Genomic DNA, 19759 nt, shown 5'->3' with positions numbered 1-19759 from the left:
CTGGAATAACATTTCCACCACAGTCACATGGGTGAGGACACAAATCCTCCTGGAATATTCTTTAACAATTATTCATTTTAGAATACCGTCAATAATCCTAGTTGCAGGGTCATTTGTAACACAGAATATGATTCCTTTATTTTTATAGAGGCCTAATTTGATGTTTCATTTGGGGATGTATAAATGTTTGGGGTGTATTGTGATAACTAGTCAAAACTCTCCCTTCATTTCTCATGTCCTGTTGTCTCTAGAGGCTGCTGGGCACAAACACTCTGAGAGTTGCCTGTATAGACTACCTGAGCCTTTTGTTTAAATTAGCAGAACCCGTAGAAGTGGTTCATCCTGAGTGACCTAAGTGAAAATCAAGAGGAAGAAAGATAATAGTACCGAGTTCTTACAGGATCTTTTGAATCAGAGTGATACAGTGGTGGTTTATTATATGATGAGAATCCCACAGGTAGTCAAATCCAGGACTGGTTGATTCAGTAGCTGAGTGATGTCTTCCAGGAAAACAGGTTCTTTGATCTTTAGCTCTGCCTTTATCAGCATAGGGGAACCCTACATAAATTCAAGATGGCCACCGTAGTGCCACATACCCAGCCAGGTAAGGGGAGAACAGTAGTACTTCCCACCTTACCACCAATTTCTCCTTTCTGTGATGGGGAAGAAACTTTTCATGAGTTCCTCCAGCAGATTTCCCCTCATGTTTATCTCTTTCTTTTTTAATTATTTAAAAATATACAAAACAAAGTACATATCAACAATTTCTACATGTACAACTCAGTGTCCCTCAGGACTCTTTGATCAGATGCCCAAGCCCTGGCTGTCAGGAAAACTAGGAAAGCAAATAGTTGGTAATTTCAGCATCTGTATGGGAAATGGGCTCTACCAATAATGAAGGGGAGGAGAAAAGCTGTTGGGAAGATATATAAGAGTGCATGCCACAACTTTACACAAGTTATTTCCCTGACATTTCCACCAGACCCCTATGGGCCCAATAATAGTAATTATTGCCCTCCTTTGCAGAGTTGGAAACTGAAACTGATGCTCTGAGGGGTTCAGTCATGCACTGGAGACAAGGTTGGAGTCAAGACTTGAACTCAGGTCTGTCTGGCTCTAAGTTCCAGGCTTATACCCACTACACCACATTTGAAGTCTTGGCTTTGAGATTAAAGTAGAAGACAGTATCATAAATTAAACCTACAATAGGCTTAGGCTTAAGGTTAGAATGAACAGGTGTCTTCATGCCTGGAAACAGCTTGGAATGCTGCTGCTAAGAATCAATCCTTTGAGCTAAGCAGTGGTCTCTGAGAGACCACTGCTAAAAATGCAAATATAAGATATATTTGGATGTGTTAACATTTTAGCTGGGATTCAAATATATATCTGATATTCCAGGATATTCCATGATAGGTAAGTTTTGACAGGTGAGGGGTGAGGACATTTGAGGTTAACTTGGCATTAGGGTGGGCACTGATACAGTGAGAACAGCTCAGAGCAGTGGACACCTGGAGCAGTGAGGAAATGTCATGGAAACAGACCCTGAGAGCAGGCGGAGCCCAAAAGCTCTGCCTGATCCACCCTGCCTACTTCTGTAGCCTCATCTTTCATCTCTCCCTTCATTCCCCATCCCTCGTGTATATTGAACTCTACCTGCAGAATACCTGGATCCCTGGAGTTCAAGTTCTTCAAATGATTCCACTGATATTTCCCTTATCCAGAGGATTATGAACACACACTCTATGATTTGAACAGGTAATGCAAAGTTATCACTAAAAATTTTTGAAACCTATGTTTACTTTTGAAAATGAGTGCAATTTTGGATTTTACTGCAAAAAATAGCTCCATTGTTCAATGTAATGTGGCTGGTTGCCCCTAGGTGTCACCAGCCACTGAAAGCTGTGGTCGTATTTGCAGAAATGATCAGATTCCAAGACTCCAAGCCTCCTCTCCCATTTATTATCTTTTCCAGGGCTTTATTGCCCTGTGTTCTTCTGGAAACCCCTGGGGGATTTTACATGTATAACTCTGTTGTTGTTTGCTGATGAGTTGATTCCAACTCATAAAGACCCTATGGAACAGAGTAGAACTGTTCCCATAGGGTTTCCAAGGCCGTTAATCTTCATGGAAGCAGACTGCCACATCTTTCTCCCATGGAGTGGCTGGTAGGTTTGAACCACAGACTTTTTGGTTAGCAGCCAAGCGATTACCATATTTTTATGCCAGTAATGCTCACAGTTGGCAAACAAATGTAGAAGGTACATGTTATTGGCATAAAAATGTTAACTACTGCACCACCAGGGCTCCTTTATGTAACCCTAATGCCCCTTCATTGTTCTTTTGTAGTACTCTGGGCATCCCATAGCATGTCTGCCATTGCAGCTATTGTAATTATTTGCCCCCTTGTCTCCAGCCCCCCTTTTATCATCTGCTCTGTATTACTAATACTTCATTCAATGTCTAGGTTAAGAGCTTGATACAATTTTTAAAAAATAATTGGATGGATACATGGACTCTTACATGGATACATAGACCCCCTACATGGAAAATAGATAAATGGAAAATAATAAATAGCAAATTTCACTTTCAAATTGTCGTGAAGGCTCATATTGGATTCCTAATATGAACTTGCTTTGGGTCAAACTCCTAACTAAAAGAGCTAGTAATCATCAGCTGGTCCAGAACATGCAACTTGCTATTCATGGCTTATTTTCTCTTGTGCATTGAGAAGATGAATCCGTGGGGCAAATCTCTGCTTTGTTTTGTTTCGTTTTGGCAATCAGTAAAACATTGCTTTCTTTTATTAAAGCAATTATAATAAATTATTATAATAAATCTTACAAGAACCCAACATTTCTACCCTTTGTATGATATATAGGGCTTCTACTTACGTAGGATTTATAGAGGCCAGCTGTAACTCAGGTTTCTTGTTAGCCACCCACTCTTACACAGAAGACTCCCTCAGGGCCTCCAGTCCACGTTTCCTCCCTTACCCTTCCTCGCTGTGTCTGGGTATTCAGAGGGAAGCAGCCAGGAGCAGATTGCTTTATCAAGAGCTTAGCCTGGAATGGTGAGGGATCCCTGCCTGTGAATGTGAGCAAGCACCTTACACACCAGGGTGAGAAAACATTCACTTGGCCACCAAGACAAGAACTAGAATCTCTGCTTTTTGAATAATGGTAGTAATGATGGATACTTTACACACTGCTTACTTACTGTGATGGTCAGTTTTACGTATCAACTTGGCTAGGCAATGTTGTTGTTGTTGGGTGTCATCCAGTTGATTCCAACTCACAGTGACCCTATAAGGTAAAGCAGAACTGCCCCATAAGGTTTTCAAGGCTGTAATCTTTACAGAAGCAGATTGCCGCATCTTTTTTCCACAGAGCAGCTAGGTGAGTTTGAACTGTCCACCTTTCAGTTAGCAGCCAAGTGCTCAACCATTGCACTACCAGGGCTCCTTTGGCTAGGCTATAAACCCATTGCCACCAAGTTGATTCCAACTCATAGTCACCCTATACGGTAGCAGACTGGCCCCATAGGGTTTCCAAGGAGTGGCTGGCGGATTTGAATGGCTGACCTTTTGGTTAGCAGTCTAATGCATTCTTGCACTTATTTACTAATCTGTAGTGAACAATTTCACATTTTTTCACCACATCAAAGATTCTGTTTCTAGGTATGGCTGGCATCTGTCTCTCTCCCAATCCCACAACACCTTCCTACAGAATCAAGGTCTCTTCAAATTTATAATCCCTGACAGGGGCAGATGACTCCGTAAGCAAGGTAAGCATGGGCTTACTTGTGCTTAGTTACTAGCCTGTAGCAAACAATCTCACATGGGTTTCACCAGCCACATCAAAGTGAAACCCTTGTGAAATTGTTTGCTACAGATTAGTAAATTGGTACAAGTAAGCCCGTGCCTATCCCGCTTATTGGATAACCCGCCCCTGACTCTGACACACATGCGGCCACCACGAGTAGGCGTCAACTCCACAACAACAGGTTATCTATCAATAAACATGTTTCATGGACTTGGAAAACCATGAGACCCCTCACAACTCAGATTAATTATTTTATCATTTATGAAATGGAATTGTTGCTTCATTCCCTGGTTCGTCTTGGATTTTTTTATTTTCCTGTGAAGAAATTTATTTCTCTTCTTAAAATAGCTTCAGTCACAGGAAACAATTAAAAAAAAAAGCTTTAGAGAAATGAAAATTGCTTTTTTTTTTGGTAACATTATCCATTTTCCTTTCTATTTACCTGCTGCTGACTTTACTGTCCCAATCTTCTTTTTCTCTGGTTCTTGAAAAATCTCAGAACAAATATCTTCAATAGATTTTGTTTGGCTAGACTTGCAGTTACCTGCTGGAAACCAATTTTGGTGTATTTGATTTGTTGCTATTTGTAGGTCAGGAGAAGATGACCAGAAGGGGCTTCAGAGTTACCTGTATGTCCAGCGACTCAAGTTACTTTTTTCTTTTTTTGAGTGATATTGTGGAGTGCTTCATTTTCTGCAACTTATGGAGAGAAAGCCATTAATTGAGGAAAGGCTGATTCAGGTGGTGTAAGTGAGTCGGAATCGACTTGACAGCACTGGCTGGCTGGCTTAAGGATAATTAACTGAAGGTCGGTGGCTTGTAAGAGATTCCATTAGTGTCACGATCCTAAAGTCAATCTCATGTGAGGAGGATTGCCTAACATTAACGATTTTCTCTCAGGATTTTGTTTACAGGGGGCCATAGCTCTTGTAACTTCACAAGGTATTTCATTGCATGTAGAATCTCTTCACAAGGAGCCCTGCTGGAGTAGTGGTTACAGTGCACTGCTGCTTAACTGAAACGTTGGTGGTTCAAATCCACCAGCCACTCTGTGGATTGAAAGATATGGCAGTGCTTCCGTAGAGGTTACAGCCTTGGAAACCCTGTGGGGCGGCAGTTCTACTCTGTCCTACTGAATAGCAAGAGCGACGGGTTTTTTAGAATCTCTTCACACTTCTGGGAAACCCTCCTGGTGTAGTGGTTAAGTGCTACAGCTGCTAACCAAAAGGTCAGCAGTTCATGTCCTCTAGGCGCTCCTTGGAAACTCTATGGGGCAGTTCTACCCTGACCTAGAGGGTCGCGATGAGTCACAATCGACTGGACCGCAATGGGTTTTTTTGTTTGCTTTCACACTTCTGGAGCCAAGAGTGTGGTTAGTTGGGTGGCCAAGAGATGGCGCTGTGAGCTCAACAGAAGGCAAAGGAGGCGGCTTGTAAACTATCCCAGCTGATCCAGAGCCACGAGAATGCACAGCCTGGGAGCTTTCTGATTTACTTTCTCATTCTTTTGGTGGCTTGTTTAAGGCCAAAATAAATGCCCGGGCCAAAGTCTATAAGTACAGAAAAGAATCTTTTTCTCTTCAACCTCAAGATGGGCTCAGCTCCCCGATACACGTGATATAAAACTCGGGAAAGCTGAACAAGTCCTGGGAGCTTCTAGTTTTTCAGAAAAGGGAATCTAGCAGAGATGGGAGGGTGTGACTTAGGAATGTGCTTTGTTGAGCTGTGACGGTCATAAGAGACAGTCTGGCGTAAATGACAGAGTCGTGGGTGGGTGACCAAGAGAAAAACAGATGAACCAAAGCAAAAAGCAAACAAAAGTAATTGGCATTGTAAATCATTTGGGAGCTCTTGGGATGTCAATCTGCTTTCATGCGATGAACACTTTTTTTTCCCACTTCGACCAGCTGTTCCTGGAAAGTGAAATCAGGTCAGGTCGTGGACCGTGGGGGGCTGCTCCTTTCAGAATTCTTCTCCTCAGCAACTCACGTTCCATCTTCCCACCAGCTTCTCGCCATCACATTTTTTTTTCTCACATGTAACCTGCCTTGTTAAGACCAGAGAAGATTCGTTTTTAAAAAAAAGAACTTTTTTTTGAGATAGGTTATAAAGAAAAAAGCTCGTACGGAAGAAAGGCGCTAACTTCAGGTCTGAGACGGTGCCAGCCTTTGAGGAACTGCCTGTGCACCTCACACTTTGTGAATTATCTGTGGAGGATGTTTATTTGCAAGAGAATTTCCCTCTTCCTCAAGTATATTTCAGTGACAATCCTAGGTTCCACTTTCACCCTCCTGTCCAGACTAATTAATGTGCTTGTCAAAATATATATAATTAGAAAGATAAAGTCATAGGGCAAAACACAGTAAATAATGCATTCATGTGACAGAGAACTTGAAGGGCACTTAGCATACCTTTGCCTGAAGGTGACCAAGTGCTTACCAGAAATAGAGATTGCTGAGCCCAGCACCAGACCTACTGAATCAGAATTTCCAGGGTCAAGGCCTGGTAATCTTATTTTTAATACCCCCCTCCCCCAGGTTATTCTTATCATCAAGAAGCTTAGGAAATGGTGCTTAAGAAACTGGCTAGTCCAGGGGCAAAAAAGCTGTTCCTGTAAAGGGGTCAATAGTAAATATTTTAGGCTTTGCAGATCACGTGATCGCCGTCACAGCTACTGAACTCTGCGTAGCATGGGAGCAGTCACAGTACGTAAACGAATGGCCATGGCTGTGTTCCGGTAAGACTTTATTTACAGAAACAGGCAATGGGATGGATTTGGTCTGAAGGGCCATAGATTGCTGACCGCTGAACTACTCTAGTCCCCTCACTTTACAGGTGAAGAAACTGAGGACCAGGGGAGTGAGGTGATGTGGCAAAGCTAGTGACTTGCCAAAGTTTGTCAGGGCCCGTGCCAGAGCCAGGCGCAGGCTCCTGGGTCTCTAGAGCGGTGTTCCCCTTTTTACCCCATTCCACACTCCCATATTGAATAAGTCCCCCCCCCCCACCACCACCACCACATACACGCACATAGGGTCACTATGAGCTGGAATTAACTGGATGGCAACTAATAACAACAGCATGGAGTCTCTAGGGCCCTGGGTGGTACAAACAGTTCTCATCTACTAACTGAAAGGTTAATGGTTTGAATCCACCCAGAGGCATCTCAAATGAAAGGCCTGGGGATCTGCTTCTGAAAAGTCAGCCACTGAAAACACCGTGGAACACATACAGCTCTACTCTGATACACATGGGGTCGCCATGAGTCGGCCTCATCCCCATCGCAACTGGTTTTATGATTTATTCACTGCTTCAGATTAAAATTTCTGTCACGGTGATCAAAAGATTATCATGATGAGGAAATGTTTGTATCTCATGGGGAAGATCACGGTGTCCTATTTCTCTGGTAGGTGGGTGAAACAAAATGAAAATGAATAGAAGAAAGAGGTAGGTATCTATGGGTTAAATTGAACAAAGCCTAGAAATTTTATGGGTCAACTAAAACTTTTACAGCCCAAATTGCTTTAAAAATGTTCTTCTAAACTTATGTGTGATTAAGTCTTGAAGCACCTTGAGAGGATGTTCTCTAGATGTGTCCTTCCGGTGACGTGACGCCCAACCCCCTTTTAACAACCTTTCCCAAAGCAAATTCCTTCATCATGGCAAACCAGTTTCCTCTTTCTGTTGTCTGTCTCCATGGCAGTAGGGAGCATCTGGTTGCCATTCCCTTCAGACATCTGAAGAACCATCATTAAATTGTCACACAGTTGCTCTTCTGGCAAAACAGAGCCGAATCTCTTCAACCTTCTTCAGGCTACTTGTCCTCCAGGCCTTTAATTCTGAAGTTAGTCTCATGGGTTTGGAGCCTTCTCCAGGTTTTCCTCCACCCTCTAACTGCTGGGCTTTGAACTGGGGTTGGTTTGCTGGCAAGTTTTGAGTTCTAAGGAAAGAGCTTTTGGATGGGAAAATTGTGTTTTCCTCTATTTGACTGCTCGCACCTGAATTAATTGATGGGTGATTTCGTTCTTGTACTGGCCATGTTCTGAGTTTACACTGGGGAAACCAGAGAGTCGGGTTCCTGTTTACTTCTTGCTCAGCCAGAAGAAATTCAAGTCCTCCTTGCTCAGAGGGACAGGGGATGTTGTTGATTTTTTTTTTTTTGGTATCCAGGAAAGATCGTTTCAGAATAAACCATTAGGCATTTTTTAGAAAGCCTGTAGAATTATATATTGTGCTGGAATTTAGGAATTTTTAGGAATGGACAAGGAGCAATAACTGCTTTCAAAAATGAGAGGGCAGTTCAGGTTCAAATGACAGTCGTCTCCTGTCCCTATTGACACACTGCATCCCGGGTACTTTTGGCACTTTGCCACAGCTAACGCTCTTTTTTTCACCCAACTTAACATTTGGGAAAATTTCAAATCAAGAGAAGTTGTGTACTCACACCCTTCTTCTAGATTCACTTGTTAGTATTTTTGCTGTATTTTCTGTCTTTTTCTCTTCCGCTCTTCACACACACACACACACCCCACGTTATTTTTGGCCAGAACATTTGAAAATAAGTTGCTGACATAACACTTCACCTCTAAGTACTTCAGCCTATATCTCCTGAGAATAAGGACAGGCTCCTACATAAACATTCTATGAGTATCATTCCTATGAAAATTAATATCAATTCCATAATATACAATCCATATTAAAATTTCCCCAACTCTCCCAAAAATGTCTTTTTATAGCTATTTTATTTTCTGATCCAGGATCCAATCTAGTTTCACACAGCTTTGGTCTCTTTAGTCTCTGGAGTCTTCTAATCAAGAACAGTCCTCTCACTTTTTATTTTCCTTCACGACATTGACTTTTTTAAAGAATCCAGGCCAATTGTCTTGTAGAATGTCCCAAAATCTGGAATTATCTGATTGTTTCCTTATGATCACATTCGATTTAAACATTTTTGCCAAGAATGTCATGCTGATGATATTAGGTACTTCTTGTTATACCACTTCAGGAGGCCTGTGATGTCAATGCTGAGTTTGACTACCTGCTCAAGGTGATGGTCACCAAATCTGCCCAAGAAAAAGATACATTTTCCCTTTGAAAATAGCAAGTAGGCAACTGGCATCGCACTGTATTCTCCTGTCAAACCTTTAACACAATTGCAGGTATCTGTACTCTTAGCTGATAACCTTGATTCCAACATCCTTGAATCAGAAGTAAGCACACGGAAGAGACTTCCACATTTGCCCAGCACTACGTCCCCCACGTACCCACATCTGCACCCACGCGCTTTGCTTCACTTCCTGTTAGCACAGGCAAGCCACCCATGCTCCTACAGAAACCAAATCCCTCCAGGTGTGCGCTAAACCCCATGCCTTCTCAGCTCCTGATATACCTACTCCAGGAAAGCTCTCCTCCCTTTCCTGCATCATCCTACATATATTTTTCAATCTGACTTAGTTATCCAGTGCTGCTATAACAGACATACCACCAGTGGATGGCTTTAGCAAATAGAAATTTATTTTCTCACATTTTAGGAGGCTGGAAGTCCAAACTCGGAGTGCCGGCTCTGGGGGAAGGCTTTCTCTCTATGTCGGCTCTGGAGGAAGTCCTTGTCTCTTCACTTTCTGCTTCTTGGTTCCTTGGAGATCTCCATGTGTCTTGGCATCTATCTTACCCCATCTCTCTCCTCTGCTCACTGGTTTAATCTCCTTTATATCTGAAAAGAGATTGACTCAAGATACATCCTACACTAATCCTGCCTCCTTAACATAACAAAGAAAACCCATTTCCAAGTGGGATTATAACCACAAACATAGAGTTTAGAATTTACAACACGTATTTGGGAGGACACAATTCAATCCATAACAACGTCTATACCCAAACATCACCATCCACAAATAACTATGCTATCTTTCTCCCAGCTAGACAATATTCTTCTCTTGACATTATTCTCCTGGCCATCAACCACCTTAATTATCACTTTGCTCCCCTTTGAGGAAAAATCTCAAAACCATGATCTATATATGTCTCTATGCCTTCTCTTTCCATTTTCTGCTAAATTCACATTACTCTGGCTTTCCCCTTTATCCATCCACTGAGCTAGCTTTTATAAAATCATCAGGGACCTCCCCATTGCTAAATTTTGCAGTCTGGAGCCTCTCACTTGATCTGTCAACAGCATTTGACACAGTTGATTCCTCCCTCTTCCCCAATGCACTCTCTTCACTCAGCTTCCAGAACACATCTCATGCTCTTGCCTAATACAGATACCAAATACAGATCTCAGGCTTTGAATACCCAAACCTGAACTCCGGATCTTCTCCCTACTCTGCTCCATCTGTTCTTTCCCACCTGCTCTATCTTTAAAATATATCCAAATCTAACCCCTTTTCAGGAATTCCATTTCTAGTACCTGATATACCACGACCACCAACTGCCGTAGAGTCAATGCTGACTCACGTGACCCCATGTGTGTCAGAGTAGAAGTGTGCTCCACAGGGTTTTCAATGGCTGATTTTTTAGAAGTAGATTGCCAGGCCTTTCTTTCAAGGTGCCTCAGGGTGTACTCGAACCTCCATCCTTTCAATTAGCAGCCGAACCCCTTAACAATTTGCACCAACCAGGGACAGTACCTGGTGTAGGCCATCTCATCTCTGCAATCCTCCTAACTGGTTTTCCTGATTCCACCCTAGCCCTCGTCTCATCTGTTCTCAACACAGCAGCCAGGATGATCCTTTTAAAACACAAGTCAGCTTATGTCACTCCCCTGCTAACACCCCCTCAGTGTGTCCCCATTTTAACTCCGTGTGAAAGCAAAGTCTTTAAGAGGCCAGTTATGTTTGCAGCACCCTGAATCCAAATGCCCCGGCCTTTCCCATTCCCACCTTCCCCATCCCACCTTCATTCCTCTCTGACCTCATTCGATCACCTTTATGCCCTTGGAGTTTCCTTGAACACACAGCATGCTCTCAGCTTAGGGCCTTTGTACTGTCTGCTTCACCGGCCTGCACTAGTCTCCCTTAAGTTAACTTTCTTACTTCTCATCTTTGCTCAGTTGTCACCTTTTCAACGATATCTGTTCTGACCATTCTACTTCAAGTTGCCACCCTCCATCCCACCGGTACTCCTGTTCGCCTCTACTCAGTTCTACTTCATAAAACACTACATGATGTGTTTACTTTTTTGGTTAACAATTTAGTGTCTGTTTCCCCCACTAGAATGTCAGTAGGGAAATAGAATGTGATACCAGAATATAAACTCTGCAAGGACAGGGCCTTTTTTGTTTGTTTGTTCACTGATATATTCCAGGCGAATAGAAGAGTAATATCTTAAAAAGCATTTGTTGCATACATGAAAGGATGAGCCCCCCCCCCTTTTTTATGTGTCTTATTAAAAAGTTTTTATCAGTTTTGGAGGGAGAAGTACTTAAAGAAAACCTAATACATTGTATAAAAACTAATTTCTTGTAAAGCAAGTTATACTTCAAATAATCCAGGAAAGCACACTTTTAAATATAAATTTTTATTAAACTTATACAGGTACGGTCTTAAAAGTAAAATAATTATACATTGCTTAAAATGAAGGTTAGCATTCTCCTACCCTATCGATTCCCCATTTTAATTTTTCAGTCTTCAAATGAAATCATTTTCAATGATTTCAGCTAATTTTTTCCTAGTATTTATCTCCACATTTGTTATGCATCTGTATGTTCTAATACTAATAATTTATACCTAATATTTCTTATGTGTTCTCTAGTGACTTCTTTATTTGGAAGATGAGGATTTATTGCTCTTAAACTGTTTCCTCTCTCCAACGTTTCTTCTCCCTCCCCCTCCCCTTCTTCCCATTATAAATGTGCCATAAGTTCTAGTTTAATCAATATTCATATGCACAGATGAGCCATGTAATGTACAAGCCATGTACAGCTTTTTATTTTCCTTGGAGACCATAATTGCCTCATTTTTGTCATTTGCTTAGCTTTCTTTGTATCATTAATCCATCCCCAAACTCTTTGCCAGCAGGATGAAACTCCTTTCAGTAACTTCAAACACAACTCTCAATTCATTTTTCCCCCCTTAGAGACATCCCTTCTGGAGTCCTTTGTCCTGCTGTTTCAATCTGGATTGATTGCTCTCAAGGCCTGCTGTACAGTTCTTGTCCTGGGATTTCTCTTTACTATTATTCTAAAAATTTCCTTAGTCTCTTAGTTGGGTTCATCCCATTCCCTGGATCCCACCTCATCTTTTTTCGTGGTTTACTCACTCATTTTGGTGGACTTCATACTCCAGTAGCTTCCTAAGAAATGATGGTGGGAGGTAAATATTTTGAGATCTTGCATGTATGAAAATGTCTTCATTCTTTTTCTTATAACTGATTGATATTTTGCAGGGTATAAAATTCTAAGTTGGAAAACATTCATTTTCAAAACTAAAATTAATGTAAAGGAGTTACTCTATTTTCTGTTATTTCCTAGGGTTGTTGTATGAAACCTGATATAAGTGTGATTCAGTCTTTTATATGAAACCTGTGTATGTGATCACCTCTCCCTGGATGCTCTTGGGATCTTTATTTGTGCCCAGTATTATGAAATTTCACGGTGGTCTGCCTTGGTAGGTTCTTTTAATATTCACTGGTCTAGGTGCTTAAGAGCTCAGCTTCTAACCAAAAAGGTTGGTAGTTCAAATCCACCAACCACTCTTTGGAAACCCTGTCATGGCAGTTCTACTTTGTCCTGTAGGGTGGCTGTGAGTTGGAATCGACTTGACAGCACCTAACAACAATAAGGAAGTCACTCAGTAGGTTCTGTCAATCTGTAAAACATGTGTCCTTCAGTTCTAGGAAATCTTCTTGAATTGTTTCATTTCTTTGATAATTTCCTCCCCTACATTTCCCTATTTGCTCTTTTTAGATCTCCTATTATTCAGATGTTGAACCTCCTGGACAGACCTAAACCTTTTATCTTCTCTCTCTTTAGCTTTACATTCTTTTTTTTCCCCCCTGGGAGATTCCTTCAATATTCCTTCCAACTCCTCTATTGAATTTTTTACGTTTGCTACAATAGTTTTAATTTATAAAAGCAGTTTATTTGTTGTTATTTCAAATGTTCTTTTTCTATAGTTTCCTGTTTTTTTTTTTTTAATAAATGTAATACCTTCCCTTTTGTCTTTGAGAATTTTAATGATTTTTTAAATTTCTTTTCCTGCATTGCTTTTCTTTTGAGTCCCTTTATTTGTTTGTTTTGCCCTGTCCTTTATATTAGATATTTTCCTCAAATATCTAGCAACCCTCATCTGTTTTTCCATAATCAGTGAGGCACTGAATACCAAAAACCCACTGCCACCATGTTGATTCCAACTGGTAGCGACCCTGCAGGACAGAGTAGAGCTGCCCCCACGGGGTTTCCAAGGCTGTAATTTTTACAGAAGCAGACTACCACATCTTTCTCCAACAGAGTGGCTGGTGAGTTTGAACCACGACCTTTTGGTTAGCAGCTGAGTGCTTAACCAGTGCACCACCAGAGGCACTGAATAGATGACTAGAAACTCTGATGGAAGGAAGGGGCTTGTGAACTCACAATGAATCTTTTTTATCCTACAAATGATAGACACCTGCTATATCTGTTTGGGGAAACCCTGGTGGTGTAGTAGTTAAGAGCTATGGCTGCTAACCAAAAGGTCAGCAGATTAAGTCCACTAGGCACTCTTTGGAAACTCTGTGGGGCAGTTCTACTCTCTCCTATAAGATTGGTATAAGTCAGAATCAACTCAGTGGCAATGGGTTTGGGGATTTTTTAAATCTGTTTGGAGTTTTAGGAACAGAGAAGGAGAGACAATAAATAATATCCCTGTAATCTACTTCTGAGTTTGAAACCAATTGAGGCATACAAGCAGATGGAAATAAGAGCTTTATTTTTGATGATGCTAACTGGAAAATATTGCTTTAGCTCTTTCCCTTAATTGAACCAATTTATATCTCTAATCACTAATCCAGATGGAAAATTTCAGGCCTTCTCTGCACAAGACAGCATGCCTGTAAATCTCACCACACAATAGAGAGTAAACCTTAATGTAGTTTCTTTGTGGAAAGTCAGACCTTGGAGATAGAGGCCAAACAGGAATGACACCTAGAATGCTCACTTCCTTGTCCCCATCAAAGAAGTCACTTCTGTCTTAGGGAAGAATATGTGAGGGGGATGAAGACGAATGAAAATGTGTCTTCCATACTTTTGCTGACTGAGAAACGGAGTAGAAATACCCTCACTTCCGTGGAAACATGGAGAGTAAAGAATGAATGTTTCCCCATTAATTCTCAAGGCTTTGGACTTACCCTTGAGCCAATGGTGAACCAGGGTTGTGTCTGCACCTCTGATGGGAGGAAAGCAGCCACTTAACAAGATGTCCTGTTCCCACCCTCACCCAACCACATCTCCTCTGTGTACGCTTCTGAGATACAGTCAAAAGTTAGATTTCACTCTTAGAAGGCTAAAAATTCATCTCCAACTCTGTTTCCCATCACAGATTACTCCCAGGCACTTTATCCAATATGGCTCACCAGGTTACTCAATGAAATAAAGACATAGAATAAAGACACTCCCTGAACAAAATGTCACCACAAAGAGACGCTTCAAATTTGATATAAACTTGCTTCCATTTTGAAGTTACCAGGGAGAAATTAAAGGTCAAAGAAAAAGTCCCCTTGCCTTTTGATGTTAAGTTCCAAATAAACAAAAGTCCAAAATTTTTAGGCTAAAATCCAAAGGGAGGACGGAGGAACCTTCTCCAAATTAGCTAGATCTGTCCAACCAGATGCAGAACAGAATGACAACCACAGGCTCCACGTGTGAGGAGCAAACCAGGATATACATTCTGTAAAGCCAGAAAAGGCAGAACTGACCCAACTTTAGCAATCAGACCAGTCACTCTTCCCACTTATAGAAGTTGAGGGAGCAGAGAGAAGCCAGAAATATTCCTCCTATACTTTTTCCATCTGGAGCATGGTGTGGAAATACTCTTAGCTGTGGGAAACATGCGTAGTCGGGAATAAGTGTTTGTCCCTAACATAGCTTTTGGATTGTCTTAAATTGAAATCATATATGGAAGTCATATACTTTATTGTCTAAACTCTCCAAACTTTCAGAGAGCGATTGGGAGCCATATTAATAAATACCCCATGACTACAAGCATAAACTAGAGCCATCTGAGGCAACCAGGATAAAAAGCCACCTTACTTAAAGTGAACATTGGGACTCTCAATGGATTTCTGCTACCTGGATTGTGACATTCTTCCATTTTCTCCAGTAGTCACTAATGGGCATTCATGCTTCTACGGCCTTCTCCCTGCGTATCCCTTAGACATCTCATAAGGAGGACAGAAGGAGAGAAAAAGAAAAAAATGTGTTTCAGTCGTCTGAGATGTAATAGGCATTTAAAAGTAAATGTTTAGTGAACAGATGCATAGACAAATAAAAGAAAATATGATTTGTAAAATTCTGTGGAGTTACAGATATTCTCTGTATTAATTTAAGGAAAATGAAAGAAAGGGAAGGAGGGAGGGAGGGAAACAAAGAAACACAGAATGAAAGGAAAACTAACCTAGAGTTACTGAGAAAATGTGTCTTATTTTTAACTTTGTTCTAAGTTTGTGTGGATTTCGGTCATGTATCACATAAAAAGTAACACTCAACTAGCCAGGAAGTCACCAAGAGCTTATTCCCGGATGTTTAAAAAGAAACAATGTCCAGAGGGTTAGTGACCATTAAGTCACTTTACAATTGGGATAGATTTTTATTTTCTTTTTTCATTTCCTGTTTCTTATCTTACATTCTCAAATTGAGGCCAGAATACCAAATTTCAGCACAATCTGCCTTCTGCCATTTATCAAAACTTTGTCTCTACCCTTTTCAGTTAATCAAAACCAGGAGGTAAAATTTCACAAAAGGACAGGGATGTATTTTTACACCAGGCAAAGTTACTGTGCGTGTGTGTGCATGTGTGTGTATGTATGTGTGTATGGGGGGGGGATTGGAGATGGTATTGGTGTTAAGACACAAAAAAAAGCAGATACTTTGCTTAGTGGTGTGAGAAATGAAGGACTTTTAAAAAAATACCAATTTAGGTATCAGCTTAGACAATTGAAAAAGTAATTATTATCTGCAGTACAATTATGCCAGGATCCTTGATAAAAATAAAGAAGTTGATCAACTTCAACCCCAAACAATTGTTTGATTAGGGAACTTGTTTTGTTTTTCACCAGACATGAAGATGTGAATTTAAGGTTTCCATTTGCAGTTTCCAAAAAAGAAAGCAAGTTGGCAGTGATCGTTTCCCACTAAGTGCAAGTAAATCACGCTGGGACTCGAACGTGCTTTCACTCTTGTCAATAGTGATTATTACATGTCAGCTATGTCAGCCTGATTGCTCTGCATGAGCAATTTCGTGACCAGCGGCTGTGACCACGGTAACCTCTGAAACACACAGTTACATTCTTTTTAGGTAGGACTATTTGAAGAACAGAAAACCCGGTGGCATACTGGTTAATAGCTATGGTTGTTAACCAAAAAGTTGGCACTTTGAATCTACCAGGTGCCCCTTGGAAACTCTGTGGGGCAGTTCTACTCTCTCTTATAGGGTCACTATGAATCGGAATCGACTCGACAGCAACAGGTTTTGTTTTGTTTTAAGAACAGATGGTCACTTGGCTGTGGGAAAATGGAGCACCATTTTCCTTCTGTAGATTATTAGATAGGTAAGAGGAGCAGAGAGAAAATGATAACTACCTGTCATTGAATATGTTTGTTTGCTTTTGGGGCACAATTATAAGCACTTTACATGAATTATCTCATTTATTTCCTACACCTTTGCTATTTTATAGAAGAAGAAACTGGACTTGGAGAGATGAAACAGCCTTCCCAAAGCCATACAACTAGTAAGTAGTAGATGTGGAATCGAAACTTTGATTTGTCTGAATTTCAGGACTGAGTTCCTGTTAACTGACATTGCCTCCCCTCCCTATCTAGGAATTGCCATTGCTATATTATTTTCTTTCTCTGGTCCCATATGAGGTTAGTCACCAAATCCCCTATTCTGTTTTAAATCCACCTTTCCTTCATTCCTATTGCCAATACACTAGACACACCTTCTTAACCCACACTGAGATGACCATACCTCATTAACTCATTCCTACAAGGCCTGCCTACCTTTGCAATCTCCCCTTTCAATCCATCGTGGACATCGCAATCAGACCAATCCCCCTTCATCACCATTTTTGAAATCCATTTTACCAATATAAATTTAGCACCCATTCGATGCTTAGCTTGGTTCTGTATAGACCTATCTCTAAGGACCTTATGGTCAAAGTTCATGCGGTCAGCCTTGTGCATTTACACAACCATAGATCCCACTGCCTCTCCTTGTTATGCTGAGCTGATCAGTGCAGCTTTCAAGGCAATCTATAACACAGTCCCATCTAACTCTGTTATTTTCCATATGCAACTCCAATCCTACTAATCTCCTAACCGGGTCAAATTGTTGTTACTTGCCATTGAGTAGATTCTGACTCATGGCGACCACATGTATACAGTACAGAATTGCTCAGTAAGGTTTTCAAGGCTGTGACCTTTTGGAAGCAGATCGCCAGGCCTGACATCTGAGGTACCTCTGGTTGTGTTCGAACTGCCAAATTTTGGCTAATAGTGGAGCACTTAACTGTTTGCACCACCCAGGGACTCCTAAATGGGTCAAATTAGTGAGTTTTAAATTTGGCAAAATTTAGCAGTTACTGAAGATGTAATTTTTTTTATTTACTCAACAAATATTTATCAAGTATCTAATATATATTAGGTACTATATGGTCCTAATAATTTACAAAACTTTATGAAATCAAAAGAAAGTATTTATTTTAATAAAATTAATTTTATATTTTAATAAAATTAAGTCATCTTTGTTGTCTGCCACTTGGGTCTTGTCCTTCACTTTCTTTGGTACCTCCCTCCCCCATGGCAGGCAACAGGTCTTTCTAACTCAACTTGAGCCCTTTCCTTTTGACTGGTTACTCCCATATTCTCCTTTTCCCTTTGTGTTCCTTATTGCTTCTAGAATTTGAACCTTAAAGGAATGCTTTATATAAAATGAAAAACAAACTAAGTATATCAAGAGTAGGGCCACGAAAGTATCAAGGGATTCAAATGACAGCCTAGGTCCCATCCCCATCTTGCACCTCCTTTCTCCTGCAGCTTCAAGGGGACTACCTTAAACGGAGTTATACACTTCAAGTTCAGCAGATCAGACTGCTGCGCCAACTTGACAGCGAACACATTTCCCTCCTTTAGAACAACATGCTGAGAGGCAAGGCCTTACAACTAGCAAAAGTTTATCCAATTCGCAATCAAATGAGCACGCTATGGGTTCAGAGCCAGCGAAAAGTTTGAACTGACTTTCATCAGTGCCCCTCATTTAACCAGCTGGAATGTTTTATAAGTACCATCCCTTTAGTCCTTTGAAATGAAGGATTTTGTCTCTTGTAAAATATGCATCTCGTCATAAAAATGGAACACAACGTCCTTGGTTTAGTTATTCTCTGGAGAAGTGATCTTTACTGCACTATGTGCCAGGAATCTAGTAAAGGGGACAAAGCTGATTGCAGGGAATTTATTTCAGGCATGAGAGACTGGGAGATATTTATACACAGATAGATAGATTAGGAATATAGAACCCGAAGACTCTACTCCCGGGGTACCAATATTCACGGAATAAACTCTCAGGAGAAAGTCAATCACTATTTCTTTTTTTTTCAAATCTAGGAATCCATGAAGACAGAACGAGCCAAGAACAAAAGACCAGCATCAGAAAAAGTATGATAGATTCAAGGTTTCAAGAAACTAAAAGCTCAGTTGTAAAGGAATTGGAAACTAATCTGGATACAAAACAAGGTTCCCAGGGCTTTTTCTCAAACTTGTGCTTTTTTTCCTTAGCCCTTGGGAAAAAGTAAAGGTTGACCCATCTCTAGAACAACATACTTTATACTAAAATAAATTTCAGACTGATTTGAGATTTTAATGTAAAATATAAAACTGTGTAAGAACCAAAAGAAAATAAAGAAAACCAAAAGTAAATAAAATGACAAAAAAAAAATTACAAATGAATATATAGTCTTGGGGTGCAGCAAAAATGATAAAAGAAATGAGATCTAGATTTGACTTCATTAAAGTTAAAAAAATTGTTTTCATTCAGAATAAAAGCGGCATAAAGTTAAAAAGTAAATCAACTTGGAAAGAATGTGTATAAAACTGTCTTCATCAAGGTTCCTTTTGGTTGCACAGATCCCACTCAAGCTGGCTTAGGAGAAAAGACAAAGGACAGAAGATGAGGATATAGGGATACCTATAGACTCCAAGCACAAAAGCAGAGCTGGACCACAGAAGAAATGGTAGCAGGGAGCCATTGGGAATGAAGAAATGACAAAGGGTGGTTCCAGGGCCACAGAGTCACCCATCACTTATTTCCAAGTCTACGCCAATACTTATCTCTTTTCTCTCCCATGCTGACCTTCCTACCTTCTCCACCCATCTGACTGCTCTGCACTTTGTAGCTCTTCATTTCCAGCCACATACAGAAGCTGCCTCTTAATTCTAATTCCACGTCCCTGTGACAGAGAATCTTAGTTGCCCAATTTTTCCAGTTGCAAACCCCTAACCCAGATAGCGGTGGCTGGGGACACAAGAACACATGGAACAAACACAGCTGAAGGATCTTTGGGGTTCTTATCAGAGAAAAAGGGTCACATGGGTGAAGCTGATACCAGCAAGGGTGACTACTACTACCACATAGGTATGCTGTTGACTCTAAACTTTTTATTAATAATTTTTTAAAAATCAGTAGAGAAATAAAAAGATAAAAGCAAAAGACCAATAATCCCCTCCCCCCCCCCCACCACACACACACTTTGGTT

General features: G+C 40.7%; 1 long non-coding RNA gene across 1 annotated transcript; it reads left to right on the top strand.

Moving 5' to 3' along the window:
- Positions 1 to 16683: 16683 nt before the first annotated feature.
- On the top strand, positions 16684 to 19212 carry LOC126085978 (uncharacterized). The gene is made up of 3 exons (XR_007519376.1): positions 16684 to 16738; positions 18612 to 18662; positions 19131 to 19212. It is a non-coding gene; the product is annotated as an uncharacterized LOC126085978 (long non-coding RNA).
- The last annotated feature ends 547 nt before the right edge of the window (positions 19213 to 19759 follow it).

This window comes from Elephas maximus, chromosome 11 (assembly GCF_024166365.1).
Source record: "Elephas maximus indicus isolate mEleMax1 chromosome 11, mEleMax1 primary haplotype, whole genome shotgun sequence".
NCBI classification, from domain to species: Eukaryota; Metazoa; Chordata; class Mammalia; order Proboscidea; family Elephantidae; genus Elephas; species Elephas maximus.
This window is presented reverse-complemented; position numbering and strand designations above follow the sequence as displayed.